The sequence below is a fragment of the Oryctolagus cuniculus genome, chromosome 11, assembly GCF_051225735.1.
Source record: "Oryctolagus cuniculus isolate XC-2025 breed Fujian yellow rabbit chromosome 11, ASM5122573v1, whole genome shotgun sequence".
NCBI lineage: Eukaryota > Metazoa > Chordata > Mammalia > Lagomorpha > Leporidae > Oryctolagus > Oryctolagus cuniculus.
The window spans coordinates 83,630,789-83,644,454 of record NC_142877.1 but is presented as its reverse complement, the minus strand read 5'-3'; the positions used below and the strand labels follow the sequence as shown (position 1 = coordinate 83,644,454).

The window sequence follows — 13,666 nt, the reverse complement described above, 5'->3', positions numbered from 1 at the left end:
AATAGTACCCCATGTTTCAAAGCACTTTATTGTCACAATTGTATTAGTTTTCAATGCTGCCATTAAAACTACCACGAAATTTGTGGCTAAAATAACATGACTGTGCAATGGATAGATAGATAGATATACATGTTAAATATATATGTATATACATATACTATATATGTATGTATATATATGTATGTATCACAATGGCTGATTAAAGAGTAGCAAGGCAATTTGATCAACAAAATTTACATTGTAACACTAAAAAGGGGTTTTTGTTTTTAAAGTGAACTGAATCACTAATCTGTGGAATTATAAATCATTGGAGTGAAAGGAATAATGAGGACATTTGGTGTGGAGGGTTCATCCCAACAGTTATTTCTGTGACCCACATTGTGTGTATGCCCAGGGCTCTCTCAGCTGCTGGTCTCTAGACGGATGAAGGGATCTGAAACACTTAGCACAATCCACTGCTCTGAGTACCTATCTCTCAAGATGTGTCACTATATAATAATTTAATTAACCAAAAACTCAGACTTAGGATCTCTGCCACTTGATAGGTAAGTGATCTTTAGGAAGTTACTCAATCTAAACCTCAGTAAAATCAGGAATAGATATTGGGTGTGGTGGTTAAGGCATCACAAATGCTGCCCACCAAACATGTCAGAGTGCCTGGAGCTAAGGCTCTCAGCTCCAGCTTATTGCCATGGCAAGCCGCAGGAGGCAGCAGGCAATGGTTCAAGTAGCTGGCTTCCTGCCACGCATGTGGGAGACCTGGATTGAGTTCCTGGCTTTCAGCTTTGTCCTGCTGCATCTTCGGCTGCTGTCTGGCATTTGGGTGGTGAGAACCAGCAGAGTGGAGTTCTGTCAGCCTGTGTGCACCTTTCTGACTCTCAAAAAAATAAAACTCAATGAAATGGTCTGTTGTGGAGATTAAATATGGAAAACTGTGGCACTTATTGAGCACTTAATGAATTTTAGTTAGTAATAGTAGGAAAGAGAATCATGGGAAATGTTGTAGTGGTTAAAATATTATTGGCACATAGGTATGAATATTAATACTTTTACATAGTATCTTGTTGGGTGACTCCTGAAAAAGCACCACAGGCCCAGACATGCTTTTCAGTCTCTTTTGTGGGATTGGGGGAGGGGGTTGGCATGAGCAGGCAGAACAATTTTGCTAAAATCTGTTTTTTGTGGATGGTGCTCCGAATTCCCTGAAATAAAAATAGCAGCAGCTTTAAGACAAAGATAGAAAACTACTGCTGTCTCTGAAAGACATGACTCTTTAATCGTGGGAAAATAAAGGTTCTAACAGGAGGTGTTTAGGAGGCTGCTCCCCAAATCTGACCACATGGGCAGCTGCCTACCCTGTTGGGCGCGATGACAGGCTTAGCGTCTGCTTCAAAGAAGGAATTTTTGTGCTTCTGGGCTAGCAGAGAGAGGCTTTGCTGGCTTGTTTCTCAACACAAGCACCATTACTTGCCCTAAGACTCATGATAGAAATGTTTATTCCTTGCCTTCATGGAGAAACATAGAATCGTCTGGAAACGGAAGAGAGAAATGTTTTGCATATGAAATGATTCCAAATGGGTGTCCTTTATTTCATTTTAGGGAACAACTGTGGTTTTACTATCCTGATTTGATAAATTACTTCTTTTGCAAACATCAGATTGTGTGTGTGTGTGTGTGTGTGCGTGTGTGTATGTAAGATTGTGCATGAATGGTATCACCCAAAATAATCCTTGCTGTTCTCACATAGCACATGTTCTTTTGATATTTTTAGCATATTGTAGTTGACAAATGAATCTTAATGACTGATTTCTCTTTACTCTTTCCCTTTCAGGCCCTTGAGGAAAAGCTCCTTGCTCAAACACCTGATAGTCACAAATTTGAAACCGTGCTTCAGAATCCCAGCACATAGTGAAAGGAAAAGGCCACACCAATAATTATACCTGTCAAGAAGCTGTGAACACATGGTGTATAAATTCTTTCCCAAGGCCACTTGACACCGTCTTTCTCTGGGCTTGAACTCCCACTGTTCATGTGCTCTTTACAACACGTAGACCTTCTATTCACTGCAGTGGGAATTCTCAGTGTGTAGAGACAGAGAGAGAGAGTTTCCAGTCCGCAGACTGAAGCAGTACAAGAAGAATAAAGTCTGTGACTTTTTAATAAATCACCAGAGCCAGGATTAAGTGAATCTTTGGTCTATAGCTTTTCCAGAGATTAGCAAACCCCTCATTAGGCTACAGTTCAAACTGCATCAGTTCAAGGTTGTTGGCACTTATACCTTCACATTGCCCTTAGCCTGCCCTGTTCCACAGTCCATGTTGCTGGGTTGTCTGCATTGGAGTTCCAGTTAATTGCAAATTCCAACCTCTATTCTCCTCTTGAAAATGCCAAGTTATTAATACATAGGTGTAATCTCTTCAGGACCTAGAGGTTCTGATTTTCTTTTTCCACGAATTTCATTATGCATTAGTGGAGTAGAATGATTTGTTAGAAGCAAAGGTAGGAACTCTCATACCATATTTTTTTAAGTTTTATTCTAAGTTTTACTTGTATCTATTATTACTGTTGTTTCTAACAGAATATAATGTATATTTATTCCACAAAATATATATCAGAGTTCCTCTGTTACAACATAGGTTCTTTCTTACCAACTGTAAGGCATCTGGTAAGAAAATGCTAGCAAAGGACTTGGCTTCATGAACTGATTCTCATATCCCTGATCTCAATTTTTTTTTTTTGTTTTATATTGTTTGATTGACAAACTCTGGAGGAATCTAAACTCTTTGTACATGCAATTGCTATGCTGTCATAGAGGTCTATTTATTTGATATTTTAAGTATAGGACTTCACAAAACTGAATTACAACATATGTGTGTATGTATACAAAAAATATATGTCACACAAAGATTAGGTCAGTCTCCCCAAATATAGAAATTAGAATTTTTGGCACTCTAAGATTAAGATTAAAAGTATTGTTTCTCTATGATTAGACTTCTGGAAACCAGTGATATCTATTTTGAATGACAAATGCTGCTTCCTGTAGAGGGATAGGGTACCTATTTCATCATTGCACAGATTCCTGTAAGTAAATGCACAGTGAGATGCCAGCTTTGGAAAAGTAGTATTCACTGGAAAGATCTCATAGAGCCACTCATTCAGGTTGTAATTTTTGACTTATGGTTAATGCAGGCATGTAAGTCCGGTTTTACTTTATGGAATGAGTAGGAAGCAATAATTATTTGAGTACTTCAGTATTTGAAGAAAGAATAATCGTTCAGTTAACACATTCTAGATGATTCATTAAAAGTGAAGCAAATGTCTCAATATGCCCTTTTCTCAACTGCAGAATCGAGTCCCTAAGACACAATAAGTGACATTTCCATTATTAATATCCCCCCAAATAGAAGCTTATGAAACAGTTCCATCTAGAGACTGCCCTCTTGAAAGTAAAATAGAACCAATGAGAATCACCCAGCACATTTCACTGTGCTCTGTTCAAGTGGTATTATTGTCAATACCAAGTTTCCCTGCTCTTCATACAGTGAATCACGTATCAGAAGACAAACAGCATGGAAAGTGGGAGGCACGCCAGTTTCAGCAATACCCTGCTATGGCAACGGATTCCCATCCTGAAAAACAGATCCTTTTCTACTGGAGAGAAGTGGGGAGGGGGGGCAGGGACAGTGAGGACCCTGAATGTTATGTAAAATAGGTTTACAAAAGAGACAAGCATGACACAAGAGAACGAATGGAGACTACCTGAGTCCTATTCAGTTTGAAAGAGATAGTTCTCATTTTTATAAGAAAACTTTAATAAGACATATATTTTAGTTATCATTCAACAAAGAAATATTAAAGCCATCCAGGCAATGCCACAAGATTCTCATAAAAGGAAATCATTGCACCCTTTTTGTGAGAAAATGGTCATTTCAATGCATTTCAATACATTGTATAAATTTGGAGCTTAAGCTGGACATGTTTTAATTTAGCCCGTTAAGTGTTCAGTTAGCATTGAAGTCATTCATACAAGTATTGTCATGGTGTCACAGAAGTAGCTCTCAAATGCACAGATACCTAACATGTTTTCTGTAAGTTTTTGTATTTTATGTTTTATTTGCGTCATGTGAAGTCTGATAATTGTATGCTAGGTTATTTGTCAAAGTGAAGGAGCAATCCATCACACCCTGCGGCACCTGAGCATGGAGGATGGCCCCCATGGTCCTATATACAAATGGTCACCTTTCTTCAGGAAAAGCGACTTTGCTTAAATTTAAGCCTTCTACTAACCATTTTAATCAAAAGCAGCCATCCCGAAGACACAGGATGGATGCTTATGGTTCTCACGTTTTTCACTTAAGCCAGAGGGAAAGGGAAGAAGTATTACAACTCGCACTAATGCTCTTTTTAATTAATGATCATATTAGGGCTACTAACGTGTCCCAAACCATATTAAAATAAGGACACGGCAGGTAACTATCACATGAAATTCAATCTTCAACATGGTAAACAAATTAGTATTAAAATTTAAGAGCAAAAAACTGTTGTGACTCCATCAGTAATTCCAATGAGTTTTGGTTTCCTCCATTGGTGAATCTGGTGGGCGGCAGGACAGATTTTTCTAAATACGTTCATGCTGTGATTTTGAAGGCAAATACACAGAGCATGGTTCGGTGAAAGAAGTTCAGAACCTTTTCATTGGAGCATTTAAATTTTGATTCTGTTGCCATTCAAAACAGAACATCTGCAGGGAGATATTGAGTTTAAATCACAGTTGACTTTGGAAAGAATAACAGACTTTGGGCATCCTCCAACATGTCATCAACAGAATTCTCCAGTTACCTGAACTACTCCTATCTTTGAAGACAATCCTAAGATCTAAATGCAAATCTGGCATTCTAAGGCTTTTTAAGGATTTGAGGCCATCTATTAAGGGCCTTGCTAGAGATGGATTGAGCCAATTTGTAAATGCAATTTCAACTGTGACAACAAACTGATCCTATCTCATTGCATTTAACTCAGCTGTGTTGTAGGACGCCGAAATGTAGAATATTTTGTCTGCATTCCTTTAAACACCTATAGATACCTGTGTGTATGTGAATATGCCTGAATTGCTCATCTTTTAGCTAGTTTTTCTTTGCATACAGACCCAGGCTATAAGACTAGCTTTAGACAACATCTTGAAGTAGGAATCAATACTGTGAAGATTGAGGGAGGCCAACATAAAGCAAGAGCTTCCAAAACATAAGGTGGTTCTGTCTGGCTCGTCTTGCTCTAATGACAAACTCCATGAGAGAAGGGACTCTCTCTGCCATATTAACTGTCCAGCACAGTGCAGGCACTCAGTGTTTGTTGAATGAATGAATGATTGAATATGTAGAGACAAATGAATTTTGCCATCTAATAATTTCATGAATTTCACCAGCTTATAACATATTGATTGACAAAATTTCATAATTAGGACCAGAACTGACTCTTCATAAATACTTTTAGATACATGAACTTTGGAATCAAATTACGTCAAATTTCAAAAGTCTGAAGGTCTTTAAACAAGAAAACTGTTCGGAGCTTCAGACTTTTTGCAATAGATAAAAATCAAACCTCTCAAGTTCTTTATGAAAGCTCCTTGAATTATTTGACAAGGGTGATCCAAATATGGAATTTCATTTTTAAATTTCATAAAAGACCTGTTTTAGTTTTTAAAAAGAAGAGTCATGCCATCAAACATTATTAATATCCCATTTAATGTGTACTAATAATGATTCTATAAGGAATTCACAGTAATTGGAGACACCTTCCCTGTATCATCTGTCTTCAAAAGGTTACTTCTTTCATGGTTGATTCCTAGAACACAGATCAACTAAATAACTGGCCAGACTTTCCTGTTACTCATTTAATGAATATTTACTGTGTGCCTAGTGCATGCTAAGTTCTGGAAACACACTGGGAAACAAGGCAGACAGAACTCCCTCATGTAGTTCATTGTGAAGAACTCCTCAGCTCTTACCGAAGCAACAGCTAGAGTATATTGTCTGTTGGGTCCCTTCTACACCTGTTAGAAGAAATGAACTCCCTCACCTCATGAAAATCATGAAATACTCCCTGCACAGATTTACGTGAGCCTTCTCTTCTAAACACACCACTCAACAGTGTTGCTTAGTTTCTCCATAAACTACAGTTATAACCCAGTGAGGTAGAGAAGCAGTTATCATATTTATCCAGCTCTTACTATGTGCTAGCTACCGTGCTCAGCGCTCTCGTGGCTCATCTCACTGAATTCTTTCAGGAACTGTTCAGTAGGTTCCATTCTATACATACGAAAACTGAAGCACGGATATGTTTTGTGTCTTATCCAAAGTCACACAACTAGCCAGTGGAACTGGGATTTGAATTCACATGTTTTAATGCAAGAGCTCATGCGCCTAACTACAATCTGTGGTTTTGAGGACACCACTACATTAAATGAGTTGTTACTGTATATGAAAGTACTTTGAAACCATAACATAGTACACAAAAGATATTAGTAAAGTATCACTCATCATCAAAAATCACATTCGTGGCAAAAACAGGGTGAGAACTCAATGTTATGTTATAGCTTATGCTCATGGAAAAATACTTCAAGACAGGGACATGGTTAAAAATATAGACCCAGAAAGTTTCTGACATCTGATAAACATTTCAATGACTCTTCAGAATTATGTGTTGCTAGCCACTGTGTCTATTTGGTGCTATAAAAACTGAAAGAAACATCCCTCTGTAAGGGCTTATAATACATACACAGTGTGGAGGTGAACTAAGGATTTTTCACGTTCATGGAGAAGGATTGGGGCAGTAGTGCCATTTTCTTACCATTGCATGTGCATCCTGTCTTTCCAATTGTTTTCATTCTTTTTCTGAAAGAGCTGCAAAATTGTGCAGTGGTTCAACCTGACCAAAGTGGTATTATGCTGCTGGGAAGTAAAAGTATTAGATACCAGACTGGTTGTATTGTTTTCATTATCAAATGACTTTAAAGGTTATAGAGGTATTTGTAAGTGCCAGAAACCTGAATATTTGGACACTAAATTTCTTGTGTTTCTCCATTCCTGACAACACAGCAGAGCTATTATGTTGAGGGATTGGGCTCTGTAAAGAGAATTAGTTTTTCCTTTCTAGTGTCACACTCAGTCCATGACACTTCTGTGACCAGATGTTGGGGGAAAGGGAGATTTCCAAAGCAATTCTCCAAGTGGATACCAGCTGGGCATTTTATGATGCAATTCAGTTTTGATGAGGTCTGTCACATCACTCCAATTTTCCCTATGTATTGCTGTGATATACCCCCTTGAAGTTATTTTTTTGCTCAAAATCCTCCAAGGATTTCCCAGTCTCTCCCTCTCTGTCTCTCTTTCTCACACACACACGGACACACATAGCAAGAGAGAGAGAGAGAGAGAGAGAGAGATGCAGGCTTTTCAGATTCTTAGTCAAGACTCTCTGAATGAGAAGAGAACATCAATATGATGTCAGAGAGGGGAGATGACCCTGCACTGTAATCCACAAGTGTAGAATCTCACAGAATGAAATGTGGTCATGTTGAAAACAGAAGGATGGTGAAGTAGAAATAAAGGGGCTCCATGACACAGAAAAGCATCACAAATTTTCTTCAAAAAGAATGCATTCAATTGGGCAGGGCCCTATGGTGACTGTATCTATCAGGGCTAGAACACATTATGAATCACCAACTCCGGAGTATTTGCTTGGAATGTGGAAGCAGGTAGGGTGGGAATGGGGGTTGGCGGTAAGCTAAGAGAGGCTGACCTGTAACTCAGAGGTATGACCCAGGGTCTCTGTTTCCCAACCACACAGAAATGCTTTTCCAGCCCTCTCATTTCCACCTTAGTGTCTGAATTAACTACTCAATTATCCTGGAAACAGTCCCAAACTTTCCTTCCCCTGAGCTTTCGGTTATCTCTGTCATACTTCTCCTACCCCAACCCAAATCCTCAGCCTTTGGGCTCATTTCAATCAGCTCCTCTTCTAAGAAGGTTTTTTCTGATTTTTCCCTGCCTGGTATAATCTACTACAGCACCAAAAGCCATTGTGATAGCTGTGTCTGCATTAGCTCTGTTCTTACCTGGTTTTGTAGTGTATCCAACTGTGTCTCTCCTGCCCGTGGGGTCAGTAATTACCTATGAGTGTCCCACCAAGGGGTTCTACCTGGACTTTGTTGTAAACGGTCCAGCATGTAGTCCTCAGCTCTGCAGAACTATAATCATTCGTCCTTTTTTTCTGGGAAACCAAGAGACACAGTCTCAGTGAACACTTGGCTTCTCAGCATCATTACTCATGAAACCCCCCTTTTGCTCTCAGAAGTGCCCTTGTTAGACAACATTGTATGGCCTGAACCTAACAGTGCTCAAGCACTAGGATAATTGTGCACATCTGCCTTTCTCAATTCACTGAATGGTGAGAAATATTCTTTTATTTTTGGAAGTAATGAAAACCCAACTCAGTTGAGCATGAGAGAGAGAGAGAGATCATCATCTCCAAGGCAGATTACACCCAAGGCTCAATAGTGACAGATTTCTCATCTCTTCTTTTTGTTATTAATGACAGGTAGAGTTATAGACAGGTACGCTCATCTGTTCCTCTTTGTCTCTCCTTTTGTCTGTTTATTTTTGTGGATTTGTTCTTTGTTACAGATTCATTTCATGAACTAGTCTGTGAGTTCAGACCCACGTGTAATGGATTGCTTTGCCGTTGTCACAGGCTTGTGTGTATTTTCTGTGAGGATTTTACAAACGGACAGATGTAATCTTTAAGACAGAGTCGCTAAAACATGCTTTAGTGTCCACAGGGTTGATCTAAGGAGGGTACCTCCCTAAATTGGGGACCCCAGAAAAGTTCCCACCCACAAGCCTTGAATGAGCTGTGTGCAAGGCCAGGTGCCTGGAACAGAATCTGGCTTGGAACCAAACACAAGGACAAAATCCTCAGGGAACCAACACTGCCCTCCCAGCAGTGACCTCCCCCATGCCTCACCCGCCTCTGAGTGCTGTTCATGAGGACCCAAGTGGTGACAGGGCTGACATAGGCAGTGGAGGCTGGTGGTGCTGAGCAAGCCCACGACACGTGAGGTGGGAAAACCAGAATCCGGGTGAAACAGCTCCTCTTGTCTCCAAACACGGCACAGAGGGGCAGGGCAGGTGCCCGAGCATACGTGGGACATTCCCTCTCCTTCACATGAAAGACTTTGCACTAAGTTCATGGAACATGCAGATTCTGAAAAAGGATGTATGGATTTCAAAATTGTTTCAAAATAAACATTTTCATGGACTGTTAAAATACATTTTATGTCCCTCTCTGGGTATCCCTCAGCATCAGATGATCTTCAAGGAAAGCCAGACCGTCTCCCTTGGCGTCTATACTGCACAGGCAGACTCTAGATCATCATGTTTGGATCTGATGCTCAGTTCCTGATGCAGATCGCTGTGGAGAAAGGTGGCATGATTGGCCAGGCCTGGGCACCATCCACATACCTACTGGGTATGTTGCAGGAAGTTGCAGGGAAACCAAGACAAGGAAGACACTAGCAGCTCTCCTAAAATCTTAAGAACTGCCAAAGGGTTAGGGCCAGTGCTGTGGCACAGCAGGTTAATGCCCTGGCCTGAAGCACCAGTCCGAGGCACCGGCATCCCATATGGGCGCCGGTTCTAGTCCCGGCTGCTCCACTTCTGATCCAGCTCTCTGCTATGGCCTGGGAAAGCAGTAGAGGATGGCCCAGGTCAGTCTTGGGCCCCTGCTTCTGCATGGGAGACCCAGAAAAAGTTCCTGGCTCCTGGCTTCGGATCGGTGCAGCTCCAGCTGTTGCAGCCAATTGGGGAGTGATCCAGAGGATGGACGACCTCTCTCACTCTCTCTGCCTTTCCTTTCTCTATGTAACTCTGACTTTTAAATAAATAATAAATAAATCTTCCAAAAAAAGAACTACAAAAGGGAACACAAATATCAAAATAGGGGTTCACGTCTAGGTGAAATAACAAATTATTACCTGAAGAAAATAGCAAAATCTTGGAAAAGATAGCTGTTGAAATGAATGCTAATGGTTGAGCAGGATTTGACAAGTACAGAAGGAGTCTGGAATGACATTGGGGAAAACATCGACTCGATGAAAATTACTGCTCCAAATTTCGGCTTAGAACAATAATCATTTTTCATTCTGAAGGTTACCAACTTAATCTACACTCAGGTAGGAAGTTCTGGGTTTGGCCAGCTTCCCCATGTATTTAGAATTAATTACACATCAGGTTCAGGACCCTGCTTTGGAGCTGACTGACTTCCAACCAAGGCGACTCAGCTCTCCTCCACATAGTCTCTTATCTTCCAGTGTGCTGCTTTGAGCTGCTTCCTATGGCAGAGGGAGGAACTCAAAAGATAGTAGAGGGGACCAGCCTTGTCGAGCAGCAAGTTAAGCCGCTGCCTGCAATGCCAGCATCCCATTTGGACGCCAGTTCAAGTCCCAGCTGCTCTGCTTCCAATCCAGTTCCTGGCTAATGCACTTGGGAAAGCAATGGAGGATGGCCCAAGTCCTTGGGCCCCTGCACTCATGTGGGAATTCCGGAAGAAGCTCCTGGCTTTGGCCAGGCCCAGTCCCAGATGTTGCGGCCATCTGGGGAGTGAACCAGCAGCCAGCAGATGGAAGAACTCTCTCCCTCTCTCTCTGTAACTCTGCCTTTCAAATAAATAAAATTGATTTACATTAAAATAAAATTGATTTATTTTTTGAAGGGCAGAGTTATGGGGGTCAGGGCGCAGAATAGAGCACTCTTCCATCTATTGGTTCACTTCCCATATGGCTACAACAGCCAGTGCTGGGGCCAGACCAAAGCCAGGATCCAGGAGCTCCTTCTAGGTCTCCCCTATGGGTGCAGAGGCCCTAGCACTTGGGTCATCTTCCACTGCTTTCCCAGGCACAGTACAGGGAGCTGGACTGGAAGTGGAACAGCTGGGACTTGAACTAGTGCCCAAATGGGATACCAGCATTGCAGGCAGCAATTTAACCTCTTGCGCCATAATGCTGGCCCTCAAAATAAATCTTAAACAAGAAAGATAACAGTGGTCCACAAGGCCTTTTTAAAAATTTATTTTCATCTCTCTGTCTCTCTCTCTCACTGTCCACTCTGCCTGTCAATAAAATTATTTTCATTTATTTAGTTTAGAGGCAGACAGTTTACTAACTGAAGTAGTTCACTCCCCAAATGCCCACAGGCCAAAGCTGGGAGACAGAAATTCAATCCATGTAGTTTGGCAGGACCCAATAACTTGAGCCATCACCACCACCTTCCAGGATCTGTGTTAGCAAAAAGATGGATTCAGGAGCCAGAGCAAGGAACCATAGCCAGGCACTCTGGTGTGGGGCATGAGTGTCTTAAATGCTAGGTTCAGTGCCTACCTCCATACAGCCTTCTAAGAATCAGGCATAGGCTGGCACAAAGTCACTTCCACCACATTCTGTTGGCCAACATGTCACTGTAGGCAAGCACATATTTAACAAATTAATGAGAACAGTTCATTGCAAAGGGCATGAAGAGAAGAGGGACAGAGAATTGGGCTGTTTTGTCATCTACACCAGTACCTTTACAGAAATTATGCAATTGGAACAGCGTCCTAGGTAAGAGAAGCTATAGTTGATAACTAACATTTATTGAGTTATAGTATCTTTCTCTCATTTGATCTTGAAGTGTCTTTGTACAGAGTGACAATAAACTGCTCTAACAGGGCTCCTGGAGAGGGGGGTCTTGGCTATTTGCAGAATGCCTTCTTAGGATGCTCCTGTATCCTGCTGGCCTAATGATGAAGTGTCTAAACCCTGACCCATATGTCTCTCTCACTTTTCTTAGCTGGAAGTTGTCTGTGGATTTCATCTCTGTTGAGCTTATTCCCACCCAATAGCCACTCTAGGATTGAGGCAGTCCATCCAAGCAGCTGAATCAAGGACATTGTAGCTAACAGTCCATTCGGGACGTAGTCAGCAGTAGGAAGTTGTGTGAGGTAGAGGCACACGGCTGGACTACCTTGAGGAACTGGAGAGTTGGAAACTCAAAGTGTGACTAATCCCTATCCATGGTATAAGACAGTCAAACCCAGGTTCAAATTGGATGTCTAAGCAACATAGAATTAGGAGAATTTCCATATCAGTGCTTGTTCTAAGAGCTTGTATTAACACATTCTGCTTCTTGCAACACCCTCCATTTCAGAGTAACTTGCTACCTGCATGTGGAAGCCCAGGCAGGGTGTATTAACTGTAATGGAAACACAGCAGAATCCCAGGTCAGGAGTTTCCTGTACTCTTGTCCCATACCAGTCACTGCCTAGGTTCTCAGCTCCACATGTAGAACACGATGACTAATAGAAAAGTGTCAGCATTTGTCTTCCAAATAGAATACAATCTACTGAGGCACACATACCCGGATGTTGAGAGGACCTTTTTTTAATTGGCTCAGAATTATGGCCAAACCCAAAGCTGAAATCAAACATTACCATATGGTCCCATACTAAAAAAAAAAAAAAAAAAAAAGTTTGAGCTCCCTAAAAGTGAAGGCTTCATTCAGCTCTTCACTCTTTACCCATCCTTTCTTTACGACCAAATGGCACATCAACAGAGCAAGCCAAGTGTAGGGAATGAAGCTGTTTGGAGAGGTTTCCACCTGTACCTCCACTCGCATCCAGTCCCAGCCATGTGAGAGAAAGGGGAGCACCAACATGTTCCCCTTGTACAGAGGTCGGGTGACCAGAGGGCCACACTCTCAGGGCTACCTCACTACACACTGAATAACAACCATGGATCAAATACAAACGATTCATAGTTCTAAACAGAATCGGACTTAACTTCCATAAAGCTAAGCAATCAGTAACTCATAGCATCTGTCCATATTGTGGTATAAAAGGATTGTAAACAGGCATTCAAGAGAATGCTACTGAAAACAGTAGCATTTCCTGTTGGGAGGAAACATAAACATAATTTATATCCCAAAGTGTAGAGTCTTCTACAATACATATAAAACTTCTAATATATTTCCATTTTATTTTATCCTTTTGTAAGGACTTTTATTTGAATGGAGTATAATCATAACAATAGACCTGCTTTTATATTTGCAAACAGTGGCTGGGGTGGGGAACCTTGTTTCTGCCAAGGTCCATTTGAGTATTTTTAACACCATTTGAGGGCCATACAAAATTATCAACTTAAAAATTAGCCTGCTACGGATTCAGGATTCACTGAATTTGAACTCCTGCTGTGGTTGCCTTGGCAAGGCCAGACCAAGTGATTTTGCAGGCCTTATAAGGCCCACAGGCCAAACATTCTCCACCCGTGAATGAGAGTAACAGGCCCATAAGTTTGACTTTGGCAAGTAAATAACAGGATATCAGAAAAACAAAGTATGGCTTCCCCAAGATGTAGCCAGTTTTCCTATTAGCAGATACACTAGACTTTATTACAGAATTTTTATTTAAATGTCTATTCAATGGAATTCAGAATCTTAGTAAAATAGTTAATTAGATGGTTAGGTTTCCCCTGAAAAAGAAAGGTACTTGAGAAATAATAGTTCTAGCATCTCTGCCAAAAGAAAGGTCTTCTTCTACCGTGTGTCCAGGTGGAAACACACTGGGCAAAGGATACATTGAG

The 13,666-nt window shown here is 41.0% G+C and overlaps 1 protein-coding gene across 5 annotated transcripts in view; it reads left to right on the top strand.

Moving 5' to 3' along the window:
* LIN7A (lin-7 cell polarity scaffold A) overlaps nt 1-6,973 on the top strand; it is a 161,446-nt gene extending 154,473 nt beyond the window's left edge. For all 5 annotated transcript variants that reach the window (XM_089307520.1, XM_089307522.1, XM_089307521.1 and 2 more), the window contains one exon: nt 1,832-6,973. The gene's annotated coding sequence lies outside the window, so the exon portion shown is untranslated. The remainder of the gene's footprint in view (nt 1-1,831) is intronic.
* The last annotated feature ends 6,693 nt before the right edge of the window (nt 6,974-13,666 follow it).